Source organism: Saimiri boliviensis, chromosome 8 (genome assembly GCF_048565385.1).
Source record: "Saimiri boliviensis isolate mSaiBol1 chromosome 8, mSaiBol1.pri, whole genome shotgun sequence".
NCBI classification, from domain to species: domain Eukaryota; kingdom Metazoa; phylum Chordata; class Mammalia; order Primates; family Cebidae; genus Saimiri; species Saimiri boliviensis.
The window spans coordinates 76848371-76868474 of record NC_133456.1 but is presented as its reverse complement, the minus strand read 5'-3'; the positions used below and the strand labels follow the sequence as shown (position 1 = coordinate 76868474).

Below are 20104 nucleotides of genomic sequence, written 5' to 3'. Positions count from 1 at the left end.
TCTAGGAGGTCACTGAAAACGAAAGGCCATGATTGGCTGCCAATTACGTCACTGCTCTACAGGCCTGATTAAACTCTTAATTAATTGAATGCCACTTCACTTCTACACCTGACTCCACAGACAAATAAATAACCACAAAGAGAACAACACAGGGTAAAGGTAGTAATAAACTATAGCTTCTGGCTCAGGTAGGAAAGAAGCCATTTGCTGGAGTTACCTGTCATTAAAAACGATTTGGTCACCAGGTAGGGACACACAGTTCTCTATATTAAATTAGAGGAATGATTCAGAGGGGACCAGTTTCAGCTGACAAGAGCAATAAGAAAATCAATTTTAGGTTGCCAGGACAACTAGACTTCCTGCAAGAATAAATTTCATACAGCCCTAAAATCTGACAACTAAATGTTTCCTCACATTACATCACATCCCTAAAATGTGTGTTGAACCAGTGAGATAATCAAGCCTGCTAATTACTTTCTACAACACCCAGAAGATACAGAATTGATGGTCTTGGCTCCAGTTTGACTCTCCTCTAACAGCTCCACTCGCTACCTTACTTCCATAGGGAATGAGGATTGTGTGCCTCTTAAAATGAATCTGAAAGCGTATCATTGTCCGTTAGTCCTTGAATCCTAGAAAAAGGAGAGTGAGCACCTTCCCAATGCAAGTCCCCTAATGGTTTACATCTGGACCCACGTTCCCTATCATATAAGTCATTGGCTACCCAAGGGGTTCCACAGAAGGAGTCCAAAGTCACAGAATGATATTAATACAGTGGGGGACGTAAAGGGGCTTGAGAGGTTACCTCTGTTTTACAGAGGGCGAGTCTGAGGCATACGTAGGCAAAGCAGCTACTCCAGGGCAGTGAGGCTGGTCAGCAGCAGAGCCAGGACTGGAATCCAGCTCTTTGGATAATGGCTTCTATGCCATTTACTTAAATAGCAGTGGCCATTCCACAGCTCTGCCTTGGAGACTGTAGAAGCTGAAGTTAAGTCCACTTGATCTTCTACTAATCCACGGGAGGCAGTGACCCCAAATGGCCTCATCCCAGGAGGTCAGAGTCCTGAACCCAGACCCAAAAATATCTGATGAGATGAACATTCCCAATGCATTTACGTTCTCAGAAGGCTGAATATCAATATACCTCCAGGGGCTATTAAAAACAAGAACAGCTAATAAATCACCGGAAAGCACTTCGCAAATGTAAAGTAATACAAAAATGCTAAGCACTGATAATATGAGTGCCCGAGGCTGAGGCAGTTCCCTGGAGAGTGTGATGCTTTCAAGTGGGCTGGGCTGTGGTGTGTTATTACACAGCCTCCACCATCATCTACCAGAAGATGAAAAGTCCACGCCTCTCTCCAACCTCACTCTCCTTTTTTAGATTGATCCCAAGTTCTCGAGAATGCCCCTAGATCTTATTATAACACATTGTATTATAAAACAGCCATGGTTATATAGTCTTCTCTAAGGGTAGAGAAACACAGAGCGGAGATGTGAAACAGGCAGCTCTGTGCACATCCCCATACCACTGACAGGAAAGCAAATGTCAAGCTGTCCCTAGCTTGTGATAAACCAAGTAAACCATGAAAAACAAGGAATCCATTAGAAGGTGCGTATCAGCCAGTTCAGCCTTGAGAGTCAATTCAGAGTCAGAGAGGTCAGAAGGGTACATAGCATACACGGAAGGGCTCTGGTTGCAGGGACCATGGGAAGAAGAGGTGAGGACAGAGCACTCCTTCCAACCACCTACAGGGTTTTTGGCAGATGAGGACCTGCTCCAAGCCCCGTAAGCAGAAAGGGCCAGGAGACGAAACCAGGCATAAGGAGGGTAAAAATCAAATCAAAAGCTGTATCAGAGAGATTTAGTTTCCAAGTCTGACCCTGTCACTACAAGTTGCGCCACCTTGGGTAAGTTACACAAACCTTTCTAATCCATCCATACCTCATCCATCCAGTATGGATAACTAGTATCTACTGAATAGGCTGGCTTTGAGGATTAAATGAAATGAACTATGGAAGGCAATTTACCCAGTGCCTGGGATACAGTATGTGTGCAACAAATGCACATTACCATGCTGTCCACGCACGATCAAAAGAGAAGCTGGGGACTAAATGCCAGCACAATAAAAGAGGCATAAACAAAACCATGCAGTTAGAGGTCTAAATCATGGGAATGGAAAAGAAACAATTTTTCCTCCACAAGTTCTGCCTTATCTCTGCTAGAGTCATCACTGGGCCGGACGTGGTGGCTCATGCCTGTAATCCCAGCACTTTGGGGGGCCAAGGTGGGCAGATTATGAAGTCAGGAGTTCAAAACTGGCCTGGACAACATGGTGAAACCCCATCTCTACTAAAAATACAAAAATTAGCCAGGTGTGGTGATGAGCACCTGTACTCCCAGCTACTCAGGAGGCTGAGGCAGGAGAATCACTTGAACCTGGAAGGCGGAGGTTGCAGTGAGCCGAGATCATGCCGTTGCACTCCAGCCTGAGCAGCAGAGTGATACCCTAACTCAAAAAAACAAAAAAATATAAAGAGAGTCATCACTGGATCACTGACCCCATTCCCAAACAGCTAGTTTAGGGCAAATGACAATAGCCCAGGGATGGTCAGGCACCTCAAGCTTTAGCAGAAATCTGTGGGCAGCATGATCAATATGGAGGTCAAGTCTGCATTTGAGCCAGTGAGATCTAGGACTGAGTGTTACATGTATCTCCAAGAACCTTATCCCAAAACAAGGAATGAGTTTTCATCAGAGGGAAATGTGCCCCTGACCACCAGTTCATAAACACACTTTGACACACATAGATACAGTCCATATCTCATAGAGAGGTTAAGAAATTATTATTTATTATTAATTATTACTAAATAAGTTCTCTGATGTCAAACCCAGATAAAGAGACAGGAGACTTTCCGGAAAGGGAAAGAAACTAAAATTTACTGAGCAACTCCTCTGGGATAGAAGCACTTAAAAAATTAATAGAGAAGAGAGAATATAGGAAGATTCCTGAGAGATGTTCCTTTGAGTTGACAATATGCTGGGGTGCCCGGCAGCCAGGCTATGGCTTTTGGGGCCACCTCCATTTCTTTGGAGGAACCCTGACAATGCAGTGCTGCTGGATGGGCCCCTGTATTAAGCCATTCTTGCCCTGCTATAAAGAAATACATGAAACTAGGTAATTTACAAGAAAAAAGGTTAGCCAGGCGTGGTGGCTCATGCCTATAATCCCAGCATGCTGTGAGGTGGAGGCAGGCGGGTCCCTTGAGGTCAGGAGTTCAAGACCAGCCTGGCCAAGGTGGCAAAACCCCATCTCTACTAAAAATGCAAATATCAGCTGGGCATGGTGGTGCACGCCTATAATCCCAGCCACTTAGGAGCCTGAGACAGAAGAATCACTTGAAACCGGAAAACAGAGGTTGCAGTCAGCTAAGATCATGCCACTGCACTCCAGCCCGGGCAACAGAGTGAGACTCGGTCTCCAAAACAAAAATATGTTGAATTGGCTCACAGTTCTACAGGCTATAGAGGAATCATAGCAGCATCTCCTTCTGGGGAGGCTCAGGAAGCTCCCCATTGTGGCAGAGGCAAAGAGGGAGCAGACATGTCACATGACAACAGCAGGAGAGAAAGAGAGAGAGAAAGTGTGTGTGTTGGAGGGTGGGGCGTTCCACACACTTTTAAATGACCAGATTTCACAAGAACTCACTATCACAAAGAAAGAGAAAGCACCAAGTCATGAGGTATCTGCCCCTATGACTCAAACACCTCCCACCAGACTCCACTCCAGCACGGGGATTCGAATCCAACACGAGATTTGGACGGGGACAAATATCCAAATATATCAGCCCCAAAATGCCCCAGGGTCATGGACCACTCTTTCCTCCAGGTTCTGTGACTTACAACAAGAGCACCTTCCTGCCACACCATGTCTGAAGGTGAATCATGGAACTAGCTAACGAAGAAATATGACATTGGGATCCAGCCAGCAACAATCTTCACCTACTTCATCGCCACATGATGCAGCAAAGCAGACTCCAGAGAGAGACCCGGAAGAGACGGAGAAGCAAATATGGGTGTGTTGATAAGCAGAGTGAGGGAAGAAAGGGCGTGGAGTCAGGTTACATGGAGGAAAAAAATGGGAGACAAGAGAAAGAATAGAGGAAAAGACAGAATGAAAGAGCTGTTGTGTTTTTTGTTTGCTGTGTTTACTTGTTTAAAGCATACTTTGGCCAAATCATTTTTTAAACTCATACTTCTGTTCAACTTTCAAGTGGTAACTTCGGCAGACTTTGCTTTCTTCACTGACCAGCAGCACCTAAAATAGTTCCTGGAATACAGTAGACACTCAATAAATCCCGACTAAATAAATTATACCCAGTTAGAGGGGATCATCATTGCTGAGAAGAAAGAAGCATTTAAAGTTAGCCAGAAGAGCAAAACTCTGTTTATGCTTCTCTTGACTCTCTTTAATAAGGTGAGGAGCCAGGCACAATGGCGCACGCCCACAGTTCCAGCTACTCAGGAGGCTGAGATGGCAGAATTGCTTGAGTTCTAGGCTGAAGTGAGCTATGATCACACCACTGCACTCTGGCCTGGGCAACAGAGGGAGACCTCATTTGTTAATAAATACATTAAATAAGTGCACTCTGGCATGGGCAACAGAAGGGGACCTCATTCATTAAAAAGTAAATTAAATAAACAAACCAACCAACAAATAAATAAAGTGGGATAACACAGTTCATGGCTCCTGGTGGGGAGGCACCATTTATTCGCCAGATTTGAATTGGATTGACCCACACTCTAGGGCAAAGGAAATGAAGTCATCCTGTCAATGAGACCTTAAGGCGGAAAAGCCTCTCTGTGGAAACAGTCAGGGAATCAAGGAAAATGCACTCTGTACAGTTACGTTTTAATCTGAAGGTGATAACCCAAAGTCAGGAGGGTCCCTGGCCATTCCACTGTCACCTCTGGGAAAAGGTGTCAGTTTCCACCTCTTGAGATCACCATATGCTGTAGAACTGAAAGAGAGGTGACTGCGGACTCCTCTAGAGAAATCACAGCTGGAGGAGAGAACAGAATCTGGAACTAAATTGAAGCACTGAATTAGCCTTACCTAGAAAACTTTCTTGTCCATTTTCGTGGAGTTCCTTAAGTCAGACTCCTAACAATAATTGGGAGGGCTAATTCCTAGATAGTTCAGAAACTAACTTTTTCCCGTAATGGAAAACACCTGGTAACATGGAGGTGAAACTGCTTATTACGAAATGGTGACAGGAGACGGTCTGAACCAATCCACTCTCTAACCATAAGGTCTATCAGGAATTCCTGCAGCCTGCAAGGCTGGCATTTCTTTCTATGGCTGTGCCTAATCTTAAGAGGCTATTATTGTTTATTACACATGAAGCACTTTCTAGCTGCAGAGTGCTTTGGAATCGTTTTTTATTAGATACTCAGCGTTCTCAGGTCTCAACACAGCTAAAGTTCTAGTGAAGGATGGCAAACTCCATGATCTACCGATTCATCACACTTGACAGGTCCGTGCTCCCCCAACAATGGGGTGGACAAGCTGACAAAGGGACCAAGAGAGTGGTCAGAATGAGAAACCCAATTCAATCCCACTCTCATTTGCCAAAGCCACCTGGCACTGGGCTAGGGGCTTGAAGCTGTAGCAGAAAGAGGTACAAAAATAAATTTGACACAGCTTTTGACCTCAAGGAATTTATAGTCTGGGACTATCTGACAGGACTTTTATGGCCCTCTTTGTAGTTAAGAAAGCATAAACAGGTTTTAAATATCATGTGCAGAAACATATAGCACGTTCGTACATGACTCACAATTTGACCAATTATATAGATATAATCCAGTATCAAAAATGGAATAAAAAGGAAAGAAGATAGAATGAGCTTCTCCAATTTTTGATTTCCAGAGTTAAGTTAGGAAGTCTTAAATTAAATTAGGGAAAATTTTAGAATAAATGAATTAACTGATAAAGAGAAGAGAGAAAAGAAAGCCAACCCAAGAAACTTACTAAGAAAAAAGCAGACATTTAAGAGAAGGGTTTACTTTTCATAAAGCCATGTAAGAGTGGCACTGGAAAGTTACTATTGAAGGAAGTTACAAATAGTATCATATATACCTCTAAATATTGACATTTACAGCCTTTGGAGCAATCATCCTTTACTATAAGATACAAAATAGCCAAGTCAAAGTGGACTTATCACCTGGAAAAAGTATCGGAGAAGACACTGAACAATGAAAGGGGGTTAAGACTGAGAGAGGATTCTACATGAATTTTAAAGTATTTTCTAGTCCGTGGTTTATAATTTATGGTTCACTTCTACAGATCAGCACCTACGACAAAGCCTAGCACCATATTAGGTATTGATTATTAGTTCTTCATTGCCTTAAATAAGAGAAAGTAGACACGTACAAATGAACAGTAAGAAAGTAGAAATCTTCAATTCTGTTTTCCACCTTGGTGCACTAGTTGATAATTTAGCTGTGAAAGTAAACTGCCTGCCATATCACCCCATCAATGACCAAGACCAATTCACCAAATACTGTGGTTCACATGATTCATGACTAATTTCCCATCCTCTACCAATTTCCAGCTGTGGGTAGTGGGGGCAGTTATTGTGCGTCTGTATCTCAAAAGGCAGAAAACGTGACACAAGCATAAAAGCACTGAAAAAGCCTCTGCTATTCCACCTCTTTACCATGTGACAGTAGACAGCTCAGCATCTTCACTATATTTCAGCATCACTTTGCACATTAGCAAAATGAGGGTAGCATTCCTTAGCCTGCCACTCTCGTGAACCCATTAGAGGGTCTAAAAAGTTAATAGGTGTGAAAGGGGTTAGTCTACATAAAGCCCTTATAAGCCTATGTCACATATCATACTCCCCAAAGGATTAGTCATAGTCAATAAATTATTACTGTTTATATAATGGGTCTTTCCTGTGGTTTTCTCATAATAGCACCAGGCAGTTGTAACGATTAAAATTTATGCTTTTTACTGAAGCAGAAGATGCATTGTGCTTACTCTCCCTAAATCTTCTTGTAAACTATTTGCAGCGTCTATCACAGAACCCCAGCCTCCTGACTCATTCTTCTCAACACTGCTCCTGACCCAATGACTCTCCTGTGTCATCGTGTACAGCTTACTCTCTTTAAACACACACACCTACCTCTGCAGTAGCAAAAGGCTCACAGAGAGCTCCAAGTAAAGATGAATGTCACACATGGAAGCAAACGCTTCCCAAAAACTAGAACCATTAGGTAGAACCAGACTGGGAAAGGAGGTGAATGTTACACAAAAGAATTTGGTCCTAATATTAAGGTGAGCAGGCACCTGCAAAGAGGACTCTATTTTTGTTCTGTTTGCCTTTAAAGAAGATAATGTGAGTAGTCTTTGTGCAAGTTGATGAGCTCAGTGTCACTGGGCATACCAAGTACAAGCAATAGGAAACATAAAGAGACAATCGGGAAATATATCAAATTGATACTTTTAAGAGCTAAACGAGGGCTTCAAGGCCCACCCGTACTTCCTTTTGCCAGATGGAGAAATGAAGCCCTCAAATTGCAAAGCATCTTGACCAAGTCACAAAGCAAACTCGTGCCACAGCTGTCATCAGAACACCGATGTTTTTGCTTCCACTCTCTCTGGAGCCATCCCCCTGCACCATAAGAATTAATCCCCTCCTTCTCCTCCTTGCAGGACTTGCTGGCTGGTTACAGCAGCTTCCAGCAAAGGGCCCACAAGTAGCAAGGAAAAGCAGAGTACGGGTTTCTTTAGTGTTGCCCCGGTCCTTCATCCTCAGCATGAAGAAAAAGGACTCTTATGGGTGCCTCCTAAACCACTAGCCTTCTCAGAGCCAGCATTTGGGACATCAGCTGCCATCAAAGCATTAAAGCCCAGGCCAGGCACAGTGGCTCATGCCTGTAATCCCAGCACTCTGGGAATTGAGGTAGGTGGATCACAAGGTCAAGAGATCGAGACCATCCTGGCCAACATGGTGAAACCCTGTCACTACTAAAAATATAAAAATTAGCTGGGCGTGGTGGAGCACACCTGTAGTCTCAGCTACTTGGAAGGGTGAGGCAGAAGAATTGCTTGAGCCCAGGAGACAGAGGTTGCAATGAGCCGAGACTGAGCCACTGCACTCCAGCCTCATTGACAGAGCCAGACTTTGTCTCAAAAAAGAAAAAAAAAAAAAAAAATAGCATTAAAGCCCAATGCTGGAATATTTTGCTAAGACACAAAGGAAACTTCCTCCTTCCTTTATCTCAGCTGAGAAACTAACGTCATGCTTTCAGAAGAGAAAGGGAAGAGGTCAACTTTGGTTTGAACCCTCTCCCAAAGAAGTAGAAAATTCCAAACTTTTGCAACAAGACAATTTTAGTCTGTTGAAAACAGACCACAGAACCCATAAAGACCAATGGGAGCATTTAAAATCCTGCCTTATCTCAAAAGGAAGTGACCGTAGTCCACCTTAGGGCCAGAGTTAGACAATTCTATTTCTTCCTAACCTTCTTAACAACTGTGACAGCCAAGTGTCCCATGCAATTACTGACTGGGAAACTAACAGCTCAGTCCCACATCTCCAATTCCATATCTTGAGGCGCGAGGAAGCTGTGGGATCTGCCTTCTGCTGGTCCCACTTCTTCCACAGAAAAGGCTGAATGCATGAAAGAAGCAGACAACTATCCAGGTCATTAAAAGTCTGCATTTGCAAAGAGCACACCTGTCCCTGCAACTATGTGTCGAACAGACCTCCATTTCTTGCCCAACAGTAAGAGGGACAAGTGAACGAAGACCATGAAGACACAGGAAATGCGTTCTTCTCTACTCCAAGCAAGAAATAATCTATGCTTGGAAGATGAATAATGTGTCCAAAACATACTTAAGGCAATCACAAAGAAAAATTCAAGACCGGGATTTTTGGTTTTTTGCCTTTTTAAGTTCAAGCCACAGAAAGTATTTGGAAGAATTAGAAAATAACGTTCTGTGGGGAATTCCACAGGAACTGTGGAAACCTCAGGCAAAATTAGAACCAAAGAAAACAGAAATAGCAGAGATCTCAAAGACCATCAAATTCAACCCGGCTACTTTGCCATTGGGGGAAAAAAAAAAAAAGCCAAGGCGAGTTTTGCAGCTGGGTAGCAGTGGAGCTGGGCTGAGAACCCACATCTGCTGACTGCAAGAACAATTTCTTAGTGTTCATCCCATGCTAGAACTGAGTTAAACAATGGCTCCAAATTAAACTGACATGTGACCAAAAAGAAAAGGGAAAATAAATTGTTTCCTGTGGCAGATGTTTGGAACATTAGCTTCTTTCTCAAAACTTCACAGTTCATGTTCTGCATAAGATGGAAACCAGCAAGGGTCCTGTTTTGCCAGTTATGAATGCACATTTCTCAGGAATGCATTGCATGTCTGGCATTCTCCCTTCACTCCCGCTCCTGTTGCTCCTTTTGCCATATATGGCACTGAGCTCTGATGCCTGGGTCACAGAACTCAGGCCTGGGGTATGAATGTAATCTGGTTTCTGAGCTGTTTGTCTTTACTGGAAAACCGATGAATCCATCTAGGAAACATTTACTGAAATGCAAAAGACAGGAAGAACTGACTCAAACACTGGACTTGGAAAGATCGTTATTTAGCTTCTGTATATCTCTGGACATTCATCTGTAAACCGGACATAATAATTTCTACCTTATAGGGTTATTGAGAAGATGAAATTGGCCTGTAAAAAGTATGTCATAACATTTGAAATATATGTCAGCAGTTAATAGGTAGTACCTATTAATAGAATATTCATTCATTATTCCTGCCACAAGGAGAATGAATGATATGGCACAATGGTGTAAGTCAGCAAGCCTAAGGTTCAAATCCCATGATCCTTCTCTACCTAACAGTGAACTTGGGCACTAGCGTATAATCTCATTGAATCTTGTTAAATTACATTTAGCCTAAAGCTATCTCATCTTCTCTGTCCCAACAGGATGTGTAAACAGGGTGCAACCTACTCTTGTACCATTCACAGAGTTTCAGCCAATCAAAGAGAGCCAACTGTTCATATTCAAATAAGGAAAAGCACCAAGCGGTAACCAGTCCAGATGTTTCTGCACCTCACTTCCGTTCTATGTACGTCAGCTTCTGTGTTCTTCCACAAACATTCTTCAACCACATGGCTGTGCCAGTGTATCTGCTTTGGGGCCTGACCAATTCACAAGTTGTTATTTGCTTAATTAAACTGTGAAATTTGATTTGTCTGAGATTTTTGGGGTTGTTTTATGTTTGTTTGTTTGCTTGATTTGCAGTCTCCTTTGCCCCAGAGTTGTAGTGAGGCTCAAACGAGATCTTAGCTGGGAAAAGCTTTTTAGAAATTGCCTTGCAATGTGAAAATGTAAAGTGTGGTCACAAAGGTCAGAACCTTCTCTAAGGAATAGCAGAGAGTCATACCCAGAGTCACGTGCAGGTAGGTGCAGAATAAATGTAAGTGGAGAAGGGAGAGATGGTCCGTGCTCTACTTTCCTCTTACAATGCAAACTCAGCACTTAAAAAAAAAAAAAAAGTCCTTAAAAATAGTTTGAATGCCATTTATCCCTCTCATAAGTGTTTCTAGGACAGAGGCCGTAAGTCCCAGAGCCACAGCAATGGTGGCAGATCTACCACTCAGCTCAGTGTACGAACAAAGGGCTGGCCCTGGGTTGCCAGACATGCCAGCCCAGGCTTAGGTATGGAGGCCTGGGGAGCCCTGGGGGCTGATATCCCTCTTGAGAAGAATCATCTAAAGAGAGTAAGCTAAAAGGTTTTCATCAAAGCCACATCAGGAAACCAGCAAAGGTCAAGTGTCTTATTGGGCCCATCTTCCCGATCTATACAGTGCCCCTTTCTCAAGCTTGCAACATGTACAAAGAGGCAGAAAGCTGAAAGAAGTCAGACCGCAGGTCATCAGGGCTGCAGGGAGCCTGAGAGCACTTCCAAGAGAATGGTTTACAAAGTGGGTCCACAGAGGCACACAGTTCTTCCAGCCAATTAGACCTTCCACCTTTTAACACCACCACCACCACCATTTTACTGCCCTTGGGTTATTTTACACATTAGGATTCCACATTCTAGTCTGTGAGGGGTTTATAAAGAGTTTCCACAAAGAAAAAGCATCTGAAAACACTGAAACCCAAAGAACTTACTATTGTAGGTCACACAGCAGTCACTGCCTACACTAACAGAGATTCCTCAGAAAAGGGCCTCGGAATGAGGGGCTAGTAAGAAACTACCAGAAGAGGACAAGAGAGCTCCAGAGAGCATGTACTGCAGTAGGTGAGGTCAGCCCAGCCTCTCAAAGTCCCTAGAAGGACTTGAGTGGCAGGAAGTCAAGAATCATGGGAGTCACAGAAAACAAAATGTTCCAGGAACTATCCCCTTCACATCTCTCCGCCACACTCCCTCTGGGTCCTCACACCCAGGTGCACTGTTACTCAGGAAAGATCTTCCTGCTTGGAGGAGCGACTCAGAAGCAGAAAAGCAAGTCAGGCAAGAGGAGAGCACACGCTTTTCCTCTTCTTCTGACTCTTCTGAGGTTACTGGTCAAAATCCTTCATGAGCAACAATGGACTTCAGCTTCCCATTCCTCTATCTTTCTATCTGCCGAATAGGCACAGGCAGACCCACATCAGCTCTGGAAGAGTTTGGTGAAAGGGCAGGGAGTATTCTGTAATCTGCTCAGTAACGACAATAGAAAGAGCTAAATAAGTGAGTCAAGAAATATTTCTGGAAGAGCTATGCAACTGGAATGCTTGGAGAGCCACCCTCATGGCAATAACTCGATCTGTCCTCATTTTTCAGAGCAGGCATAAGCCCGGGTTTAAAAAAAGGACTCCTGGCTCCCAAGCAGCCAAATAAATAAATAAACACGTAGAAATCTCTCAGTGACGTATGGAAGCTATTAGTGAGAAAGTTATGTTCATAATAATAACTTGATTTCCTCTCTCTCTCTCTGCTCTCTCTCTCATTTCACATCTTCTCCCCATCCACTTTTGGTAGTGAGCAGTCTGCTATGTATCCAAGGGAAGCGACACCATCTCCTGCGCCGTGCGGCCGATCCATCTAAAAAACGTATCATCTGTCTGTGAGGCAGAAAGCCCAGTTGGAATAAGCAAGTTCTGTGCGTTCAACTAGAAAACACTTCTTGTTCTCGCTGTCAAAATAATTCTGTATTAAACTTCTGGGATATGTGACTAATGTGCTTGGAACCTTTGGAGTGACTGGTTTATTTATTTTAGGGAGGGGAGTACTGCTGCTGCTGCTGGTGGGGGTGGTGATATAGAAAGAGGAGGAGGAAGAGAAAGGGAGGGGGGTAAAGGATGGGAAGAACACACACACCGTCTGCTCAGAGATCTCACATCAGCTTCTAGGAGCCTGCATTGCCACACTTTGTTATCGGAAGCAAGGGAAGGAGCAGAACCAGGCAGGAACGGAGAAGTGGAGACATATAAACATAGGCAATGCACACTTCCCAGAGTTAAGGGTGCCTAAGAGTTCCTAAAAAGACTCTGATATTTATAAAGTAAGAGCAAAACACACACACACACACACACACACACACACACACACACACACACCCCAGAGTAATCCTATCACGGCCCTTTTACAAAGCCCATGACAGCTCCTTACTGCTTACCAAAAAAAAAAAAAAAAAAAAAGCCTCAAACATTACAGGAAGGCGCAGGAAGGAAAATTCTCTGATTGGATACAGATGTCTCACCTCCAGACTCAGCCTCCCACTCCCAATATCTGTGCATATTTTCACGTCTCTGCTATTCCCTCTGTTTTAGAGACTCATTTCTTTCTTATTTGTAAAGCCCTAGCCATCTAGCAAAGCCTAAAACAATATCCCTCCCCGGCCCCCACAGCAAAGCCCTCTCCAGTGGCACAATCAGAACACCTTGCCCTCTCACAGAGTTCATAACTCTACCATGATCACTCTGCAGCCTGTCTCCAGATGTTAACTGCGGGAAAACTTACTTACTTAGACCTGTAACCGGCCACCCTTCTTCCCTTCCCCAGACACCAGTCTCTGTGTAACGCCCACAGCATGATGAGCACACACACGAACATGAGCTCTTTCTTTGTAGACAGGGGTCCTCTTTTTACTATCTTGATTTCTTCAAAGCCACTGTGATGCCTCCATACAGAGGCCTTCGCTAAACGCATGGCCATGGCTGAAGCCTTCTGCCATCCACAGAAAAGCATCTTTGGCAATAAACTCAAGAAACATAAAACAAAACAAACAATAGCTGAAAAATCTGCAGAAGGAAAAGACCAGGAATTTAATTGGTGCTAAACCTCTAAAGTCCGTTCTTCAAAGCTGCCTTTATCTCTTCTCCAAACCCAGTGGTTTTGTTCAACTCTCCCCTCCTGCTTTGAGACAGAAAGTGGGTGGAAGTTTGGGGAACTAAATGAGGAAGGGTGACATGGCAGATGGCTGCCAATGGAAAACGGAGGAGGTGATCAGGTAGATCAATCTCAGACACATCGCTTTCATGACCTGGCAAATTACTGCAGGTTGAAATCATCTGCTTACTTCGTGTTTTGTTTTGCTCTTTTATTTTCTCCAGCTAGTTACTCACGATATTCAGATGTTATAAAAAGAAAAAGGAAGGAAGGAAAGAAAAGAAAGAGAGAGGGAAAAAAAAAAAGCGTCTTCGGGGGCGGAGAACAGGGGTAGAAGCGACCAGGACAAGGACGAGACAAAGAATGAGTTGGCCGGTGTGCTGCTGGTCAGCTCTGGCAGGCCTTCCCCTCTGAACTTTCTCTCCAGAGAGTTATTTGGCAAAGAAAGTTTCAGAAAACAATTTTCACTTTCTTTCTCCAAACCCCACCTCCCTCCCCCACCCCATTTTAAAAATCAGCTCCAACCTCCTAAAGAGGAAAAGGAAAACTGAGACCCAATTCATTTCACATTTTATACCACTTAAGGAAAAACATTTCTCAGAGCAAATGCTTTATGATTCAGAGAATAACCTATTCTCATCCCGTTTCCCTCAACTGCTACAGCTCTCCTTTCATTTCTGTCTTCTCCTGGCCTTTCTTCAGCTTGGAAGTGGTTATTTGCCCTCATACCTAGTCTCATACTTATTACCATGCAAAATCAATCTCTCTCTCTCTCTCTCTCTCTCTCTGTGTGTGTGTGTGTGTGTGTGTGTGTGTGTCTGCCTGTCTGTCTGTCTATGTGTGTGTCTGTCTATTTCTCTCTCTGTCTCTCACACAGACACACACACATCAAACTAATGTTTGTTTCTATTGTTCTTGCCTTCATTAGAAGGTTACAAATATCTGTAAAATGTAGCACATTCACCTACTCATTTTAAAGAAAACTTAATAAGCACCTACTACTCTATAATAAACACCCTATTCTCCACGTGCTTATTTTCTAGGAGGGGAGATCAAACATGTCCAGCACAAACTGCTCAGCAATGTCGAAGGTGATATGTACAAGACAGGCCTACATGACAGAGCTCACCTAGCTCTGGGAATTGTAGAAGGCTTTCTACATATTATACCTGCCATACAGTAGATCCTCCTTAAAAGTCTGTTAAGAGGATGGATGAAGAATAAAATGAATGAAAATTCATTTGAACATGGACTTCAGAGAATGCGTAAGATTTAGGTGGGCCAAAATAAGAAACCAACAGTTTAGGAGTGACAGCGACAGCCCCAGGGAGGCAGGAAAATGAGAGGACACTCCCAGCAATGACTGGAAGTCTTGTGCAAAAGAAAAACGCTATCAGACATGGGTTAGAAAGGTACTTACTAAATTAGCTAAGAAAAAAAACCTTCTACATAACGGATTATGAGCTAGTCACCGTTAAGCCCTTTCCAAATATTAACTTATTTGATTCTCATAACAACCCTATTCCTATTTCACAAATGAGGAAAGTGAGGAGCAGGGAGTTGCAGCAACCACCCGGGGAAAGGGTAGCTTGGTGCCGGAGCAGCCTGGCTGCAAGGTGTGGCTCCTAACAACTACCTGACTATCTCCACAGCCTATCAATGTCTGCAAGGACAGATCATAGAAAGCCTTAAATGCCAGATGGAGGAGTCCACACTCTCTTCCATATGGAAAAGGAAGCAACGGAAGGTTGTGAGAGAGAAAATAATAGGGCTGGATTTAGGGAGGATGAATAATTTGGCATTTGTGTTTAAGTCTGATTGGAGCTGGTGAATGGATTAGAGCCTAAGTGATGAATCAACCCCAACATCACCCGCTACCCTCTGCCCCATTACACCCTCACAAATCACTGTGTCACTGTTATGTACCCAGTCCAACAGGATATTCAGTAATTTTTCTGTGTACACTCCGACTCTGAAATTTGATTTTTATATTGGAATACTTTGTTCCCATCTGGTTTCCGGGCCGAGGATTCCATGGAGGGACGGCATGGTTGCAGCCAGCAGGGAATGGCCTCTCAGTCTAGCAGAAACGCTCCAAGCAGCAGCATTGTACATGTACCGAATAGTCACAAAAATAGCTCAGCTAAAGGACACAGAAAAAAAACTGCGCTCTTTAGAGCTGACGTGTTTTTCCTTTTCTCCCTCTGCCACTGCTTCTATGACCTAGTAAGGAGGCATCACTGTAGAATGGAAAAAGCACTGCACAAAAATTCAGGAGACCTGGGTTCGAGCACAGATTACCACTTCTTTTTTTAACATGATTTTGGACAAGTTCTACGTTTCAGTTTTCCTATCTGTAAAATGAGAGCCTGATTCTCAACTTGAGTGATTATTTCTCCGTGTGTGTGTGTGTGTGTGTGTGTGTGTGTGTGTGTCACACAGAGAGAGAGAGAGAGAGAAAAGAGAGAGGAGAGAGTCAGATAGAGAGAGTGAGAAAGAGAGGAGAGAGAGAGGAAGAAACGAAGGGGTGTCAAAAATATAAAAGTGCATTTGGGGTGAGATAAGATTATTTTAAATCTTGAATCCTTTAAAAATGTTATATAAAGTAGAGCTGAGAACGAGGTTATAGAGGGTAAGTTAAGATTTTCAAACTTGGGGTCTGATAGCAAAATGGACTTCTACAAATAAAATGTTACCATGGTTAGCTGTCAGGGGCTGGATTACAGGTGCAATGCTTTTCTTTTTCCTTTTACTTTCCTGCATATTCAAAACCCGTACATGAGTACATCCTATCTTCACTGTCAAAAAAAATACCCCACTATTTTCAATATCCATTTTATTATTAAGAATGTTAACAATACCCAAATCGTGCTTGGGAGGGAATCTCGGTAGAGTCCAGCAGCGCGTTGGCAATGGGACACGCAGGCTCTGCATTTTTGTGGAGGAAAGGCAGGCTGGGGACCGTCATCATCAACTCACTCCATGCTGCCTCAAACCCCTTCAGGGGATATATGCTGGCTTCAATGTGTCCTCTACCCACCAGCCTGAGGAGGGCAGAATCCCACGCATTCGTCAACCCCGGCACGTAGCACAGGCCTGCCACATCAATTTCTAACCTAAGAAACAACCTTTCTAAGAACCACTACAGTAGGAAAGGAAGATAATATTCAATTATATCTAATGACTGTGGTGCTTTTGCTTTTGATTTTTAGAGACTCGGTTGCACCCAGGCTGAAGTGTAACGGCACCATTATAGTTCACTGCAGCCTTGAACTCCTGAGTTCAAGTGATCCTCCCACCTCCTCAGCCTCCTGAGTGGGTGGGACTACAGATGTGTGCCATCACACCTGGCTAATGATTATTATTATTTTTTTTTTGAGACAGAGTCCCACTGTGTTGCCCAGGCTGGTCTCAAACCTTTGACCTCAAGCAATTTTCCCACCTTGGTCTCCCAAACTGCTGGAATTACAGGCGTGAGCCACCATGTCCGGTTGCAAGAACTGTTTTTTGGTTTTAGTGTTTTTTTAATTATGAAGCTATATATGATTTAAAATATAACAGTCAATTTTTAAAAAATTAGACTTTATGAGTCTGAGAGAAAATCTATAGCTGTTAAAAGATGACATACATTTGTATATATATTGACTTAAAATTTTTTCAAGCCATATTGCTGAGTGAAAAAGTAAATCATAGAGCCTGCAGTAATTTATCTAAGTTTTAAACACAGTCATTCACATAAAAAGGGTGCGTGTGTGTGTGTGTGTGTGTGCGTGTGTGTGTGTGTGTGTCTGTGTATAGAGAGAGAGATTCTAAAAGGCATTTTCCAAAACTTTAACAAGGATTATCACTACAGAATAGTCCCAGCTACTTAGAAGGCTGAGGTGGGAGGGTTGACTGGGCCCAGAAGGTCACAGCTATAGTAAGCCCTAATTGTGCCACTGCATTCCAGCCTGGATGACAAAGAAATACATTGTCTCAAAAACAAACAATCTAGTAAGATTATTATTTTCCTATTTGTACTTTTCTGCCTTGTTCACATTATCTTTAGTGCTCAGAAACTTTTTTTTTTTTTGAGACAGAATTTTGCTCTTGTTTCCCAAGCTGGAGTGCAATGGCGCAATCTTGGCTCACTGCAACGTCCGCCTCCCGGGTTCAAGCCAATTTTCCTGCCTCAGCCTCCCGAGTTGCTGGGATTATAGACACATGCCACCACACTCAGCTAATTTTTTGTATTTTAAGTAGAAAACGGGTTTCACCATGTTAGTCAGGCTGGTCTCGAACTCCTGACCTCAGGTGATCACCCACCTCGGCCTCCCAAAGTGCTGGGATTACAGGCGTGAGCCACTGCATCCAGCCTAGAAACATTTTTTAAACTAATAAAACTAGGCTGGTCACGGTGGCTCATTCCTGTAATCCCAACACTGTGGGAGGCCAAAGTGAAAAGGTCACCTGAGCCCAGGAGTTTGAGACCAGCCTGGGCAACATGGCAAAGCCCCATCTTTACTGAAAATACAAAACATGAGTTACATGTGCACCCGTAGTCCCAGCTACTCCGGAGGCTGAGGTAGGAGGACCACCTGAGTTCAGGAAGTCAAGGCTGCAGTGAGCCATGATCATGCTACCGTTCTTTAGCCCAGGCAATGCGAGTGAGACCCTGCTTCAAGAAAGAATAAAAATAAAACTATTTAAAACAAAAGAGAACAACGTAAAAATTTAAAACCAAGACAAATTAAAAATAAAAAAGCACCCACCAGCCTCATGCACTTGGCCAAACATGTTGTACAAACACAGATGTTTATAAATGCCTGCCTATACTTGGCATAAACATGATACACTGGGGGAAGAGGTCCCTCATTCTTTAAAATCACCTCTTCTTTCTTCCTAATTCATCTGAAATCCCTTACTATGTGGTGAAAACTACCGTGAGGATGGTAGGCACTAGGGTTACAGAGCAAGCCTCAGGGTATCATTCTACAGGGAGCAAAAGCCCTCAGGGTCTTTCATTGAAGACACTGCACCAGGAAGGGGTGGCAGTCCCAGTCGCCTCACTGCTCTTAGGGAGACCGGTCACCTAGCCCTGTCCCAGACCTACCCTATAACACTACTACCATACTCCAGAAACACTGTCTTTTTTATTTTTATTCTTTTGAGACAGAGTTTCCCAGTGGCCCAGGCTAGAGTGCAATGGTGCCACCTAGGCTCACAACAACCTCCACCTCCTGGGTTCAAGCGAATCTCCTGTCTCAGCCTCCCGAGTAGCTGGGACACAGGCGTGCACCACCAGGCCTGGCTTCTTTTTTTTTTTTTTTTTTTTTTTTTTGAATTTTTAGTAGAGATGGGGTTTCACCATGTTGGTCAGGTTGCTCTCAAACTCCTGACCTCAAACCATCTGCCCACCTCGTGCTGGGATTGCAGGCGTGAGCCACCGTGCCCGGCCCAGAAACACTGCCTTTTTAAACTTTGGTTCCTCTGATTTCATCTGGGGTGAGGCTGTTCTCAAACAGCTGTTGTTGAGTCATAGTCGCTTTAAAAAAAAGACAAGTAAGCATTGTGTAAACATAAGGTGCTTAATCACTGTGCAGCCTTGAGGTCCTTCTTGGGACTACAGCAATAGTGACAATTTCTATCTTGGTTTGGCTTCAGGGACAATGGTGATTCATAACAATAATAATAATAATAAACAGCCCACTTACTGGACATAGTGGTCTTGCCATCAGTCATTAAAAAAAACAAAGAGGCAAACTCCTTTCCCCAAGCTCCAAGCACAAGACACCCCACGTTATCGTTTTTGTTAAATAGGACAGGTTTTTATTAATAATAGATGGAAATGGCCGGGCACATTGTCTTACTCTGTAATCCCAGCACTTTGGGTGGCAGAAGTGAGCAGATCCACTTGAGGTCAAGAGTTCAAGACCAGCCTGGACAACATGGTGAAACAATGTCTCTACTAAAAATAGAAAAATCAGCCATGCTTGGTGGTGGTGCATGCCTGTAATCCCAGCTACTCGAGAGGCTGAGTCAGGAGAATCGCTTGAACCCGGGAGACAGAGGGTTTAGTGAGCCAAGGTCATGCCCCTGCCTGGGCGACAGAGAGAGACTCCGCCTCAAAAAAATAAAATAAATAAGAATAATAAATAGGTGGGAGTGATAGAGTTGATTTTTATTTTCTTCTTTAACCCTGTTTCCTGTTTATAGTTTCTGAATTTTCTATGAAAATACATAGCCTTTATATTAAAAAAAAATTGTCATTTAAAGACACGTAAACAACCGCCAGCATAAATAAGCCAGGCTCTCCTTTCACTGAGTTTAAACATGATCCTTCCTTACCAGCGAGCCTGCAGGGGATACTCTGTAACTAGGTCACCGGATTTTACTCCATCACAGTAGTCCTCTCCAAATGCACACCAAAGCTACCAACAGCTCAGGAGATTAACGTTAGACAACTGCAGAATTGAACAAAGTAACAAACACATTGGGGGAAATATAATTTAGGAAATGCCTACAATATTCTTGGCACAGCAGGAGATATCAAAATTAAGAAGAGGCTGCCCCACCCTGCAGAAGCTTATACCAGCAGAAGGAGAGAAATTATATACGTGCATAAATAAGAATAGCTTGAGGTACAATGTGATGAGTTCTACAAGTGTTCCTGCTCAATGCAGTGTGCAAGTTCTAGGAAAGGAAAGCTTATTTCTAGCTGC

At 43.4% G+C, this 20104-nt stretch overlaps 1 protein-coding gene across 14 annotated transcripts in view; it reads right to left on the bottom strand.

Annotated features, from left to right (window-relative positions):
* Positions 1 to 20104, bottom strand: part of LPP (LIM domain containing preferred translocation partner in lipoma) — a 736333-nt gene that overhangs the window by 610172 nt on the left and 106057 nt on the right. The gene's annotated exons all lie outside the window — the stretch shown is intronic.